Source organism: Monopterus albus, unplaced genomic scaffold (assembly GCF_001952655.1).
Source record: "Monopterus albus unplaced genomic scaffold, M_albus_1.0 scaffold40.1, whole genome shotgun sequence".
In the NCBI taxonomy this organism is placed as follows: Eukaryota; Metazoa; Chordata; class Actinopteri; order Synbranchiformes; family Synbranchidae; genus Monopterus; species Monopterus albus.
In genome coordinates this window covers 5,075,846-5,079,598 of record NW_018127920.1, presented here as the reverse complement: position 1 = coordinate 5,079,598, position 3,753 = coordinate 5,075,846, and the positions used below count along the sequence as shown (strand labels likewise).

At 42.7% G+C, this 3,753-nt stretch overlaps 1 protein-coding gene across 1 annotated transcript in view; it reads right to left on the bottom strand.

Moving 5' to 3' along the window:
- gja10a (gap junction protein alpha 10 a) overlaps positions 1-3,753 on the bottom strand; it is a 12,402-nt gene that overhangs the window by 6,693 nt on the left and 1,956 nt on the right. The window lies entirely within an intron of this gene.

Below are 3,753 nucleotides of genomic sequence, written 5' to 3'. Positions count from 1 at the left end.
ACCTTTAACATTACACTTAATCCTTTGATCCAAATGGAGGCGAGCAAATGTGAACTTCTTTTAGACCCTTAGGAAGTCATATTGTGCCATTCATATGACAGTATTTTAACAGTTTCATTCAGAGTTAACGATGCATTTCTCATAGATCTTTATTAGATGTTTTGCACTTTAAGAGGATTGTTAATTCATTCTGTAAATGTTCCCATGGTACACACATTAGCTTCATTGTGTATAGTGTACTGAGTATGCAAAATAGTTTAGTATGCACTACTGTATGTCAAAAAACAGTTTGGCATAGCAAGACTTGGGCATGAGTTTTTAGAACATGAATGCTGATGCTCAGGGAGGCCCATAGACCCCCTCCCGCAGTGCTCAGTGTAGAGCAATAGTACATATTACTGGTGTGATTTGAGTGCCCTGGCGCTTGCTTGGCTGCATAAAATGACCAGCTGTGCCTGGAGGGCCTTTAATTAGGTTTCCATCGTGACTCTGACAGAGTCAATGGATCATTGATTTGATTTTCCTTTCAGAAGCTGCTGCTGTGGTTGCTGAGGCCAAATGTCATATCAGGATCATTGGGTTACACAACCGCTTCATCAGGACCTCTCCCCAATGGGCTTACAGGCAGCTATGGGGGCGGGACTTTGTCCAGTCTGTTTGTGTCAGGTCTCATGCAGGTCTCTATCTCTCTTCTCCTTGTGGTTGTTGTCAAGCTGACTAGGCCTGGCCAGTTTCCCCAGCCTAGTGGTTTATTGACACAGCTGTTACCTATCAGCTATCAAGCCACTTGGTATTTAAACCTAGGATCTGCAGTCTGTTCTGCAGCCTTGCACTACATGTTTGGTCAAATCTCTCCTGCTTCAAACATATATTGTCTCTCCTGCCTGACTTGACTATCTCCTGTGTTCCAGACCTGTATGTGCCTGTCGACCTGCCATTTCTTCCCTCTGTATTTCTCCACTCATGTTCTCATTTTCTGGAGTGCTGCTGTGGATTTGACTCCTGCTCTGCCTGCTAGCTCTACTCCTGCCTTGCCAGCCCAGCTCAACCACTGCTCGGCCAAACCTGCCCAACTCTTGCTGCTTCTCTGATCAGCGCCAGTCACCACTGGTCCTGCTCTCTACCAGCTCACCTTTCCAAACTGAGTAATTCTAACTCAGTACCAGCTGCCTCTCATCTACCTCCAGCTCCAAGCCAGCTACCATTCTACCAGTCCTGCTCTCTGTCTACCTCCTGTCTGAGTCATGTGACTCAGATGCCGGGCCTATAGCTACTCTTTCCAAGCCCTGGGTAGATGAGAGGATTCCCTGGATCTCCTCAATGGCTTGTCAGCTTTCAAAGATTGTCAGAAACTACCTTCCTACTTAGTATACTGAAACAATCTTGTACAATAAAAGATTTAAATCTTATTCTGGTGTCTGGGTTCTGCTACCTGAGTTCAGAATTTCTATAGTAAAGACAGATTGTAGTTTGACACTAGACCTCAACTCACCCACATCTGGTGTCTCAGTCCAGGAGGCAGACACCCTCTCTACCTTTAAGATTAGACTTAAGACTTTCCTTTTTGATAAAGCTTATAGTAAGGGCAGGATCAGGTGACCCCAAGCCTTCCCTTAGTTACACTGCAATAGGCCTAGGCTGCTGGGGAGCACATGATGCACTGAGTTCCTCAAACCTCCCCTCTCCTCTCCTATCTCTCCATCCATCTATATACCAACACTACCTGTCACTAACTCTGTGTCTCCTCTCTCTCTCCCTGTACCTTTCTGCAGGTTGCCCTGGCTCTGGAGCTCTATGTCTCTGATGAGCAGTCACCGGCCACATCAACCTGACCAGTGTTTGATTGTTTGTTGTGTCTTGTTGCTTTTCTTTTCTTTTCTCTCTCCTCTCTCCACTCACCCCAACCGGTCGAGGCAGAAGGCCACCCACCAAGAGCCGGGGTTTGTCGGAGGTTTCTTCCGTTTAAAAGTGCTGCTCAAGGAGAATTACCTGGGTTTTCCTCTATAATACCTGTAATAGTGATAATAGTAAGGTCTAGACCTGACTTTGTAAAGAGTGAGATGACTTTTGTTGTGATTTGGCACTTTACAAATAAAATTTGAATTTGATAACATACAAAAACAACTGAATAGTTGAAAAATACCTAACAGCTCTTAGACTGTCTTAATAAATGAATACTAACGTCTATTTAAAGTATGCTAGGTAGATGTGAACAAAATATTCGCTCTATGGAAATCACCAAAGAAATACGGTACAAAATGAGGAATATTTGGTTACATTCAAATGTTCTAAATCTACATTCATCTTTACCTTAATGCAATCAAAATATTTCTAAGACAGACACCAAGGATAAACATTTCACACTGTGTAGCTTGAAACACTGCAAGTTGAGACATTGTTCTGCATGGAATTACAATATGCATTTCAATTACTAGTATTTAACTGAGGTAGAAAAGGTTATTCTGTGGTTAAAAATTGGACAGCGGGGAGGTCATTTCAACTGTGTTAGTTAAAAGCAACGGCCCAATAAGCAACATATTTTTTATAATCCATTAGACAATGACTCCATTTGGTAAAAGACCTAACATATTTTAACAGATGAGGGCACTATTTCACACTACTTGGCCATTCACATTCTCACACCAGTGGCATCACCGGGAACAATCAGGGGTTCAGTGTCTTGCTCAACACTTCGACACGTGGATTGGACAAGCCGGGAATCAAACCGCTAATCCTCTGGTTAGGAGATGACCCGCTGTACCTCCTGAGCCACAGCCATGTTATGTGTTTTAGTGGAACATATAGGACTGAAGTACAACTTTTTTTCCTGAACAAGACAGGAATGTCAGGTTTTCTGTCCAAATCATGCAATTAGTCATTGAACAATAATAACATGGATTCACATTTGAATTATTTATTCATATAAAGTTTTCAGCATGTGTCTATACTGGGCCCACATTGCGATGTTTGTAAGAGAGTCTTGCTGGGTGAGGGTCAAGATTTTATTACCTGGCCTGAGTCATAAACCGGAGTAGGGATTGCATAGCTGGAATGCAAAGAAGTGTGTCCTGGGGAGAGGGTTAGTGTCCTTGGGACATTCAATGGGAGGATGAATCTCCTTTCATTTTTTTAATCAAGAAACATATGTGGGCCACAGACATGGTGACTCTGAGTGTTTATTTTAGCAGATTACCTCTCCTCTGAGGTGCTAAAAATGCCCCTGTTTAGTGTGATGGAGAGTAGGCCATAACATACAAAGGCCTCTGTATTCTCTCCTTGTGTCTGTGAAGGCCTTGTGTATAATAAGACTGGGGGAGAAGTGAGGTTAGTTTGGTCCATCAGAGACTGCTGTCTGTGTTTGTTACATCCCTCCACTTTGGAACAATAGGTCCAGTCCAGTGAATTGCTGGTCCACAGAGAGTCCACAGAGACAGCAGCAATGAAGGGGAGGCAGAGGCAGTTCCTATTAAACAGGCTGGCGTCTCAAAAAAAAAAAACCCACACAACTAAATAATGAGGGCCTCTAATGTGGGTAAATAAAGTGATTAAGCCTTAATAAAAAGGGAATAAGAGTAGTGTTAGGTATTTTTAGTCAGATAGATATTGGATAGATACTTTATGTATTAGAAATGTTTAGTGGAGATAGGATGTCTAGTTAGACTGTTAAATGCTTAGGCATGCTTATGAGTTTCTACAGGGTACATCTGGTCAAGGATAACTAGAGAGAAGAGTTGATGACTGTCAGCAGACAGG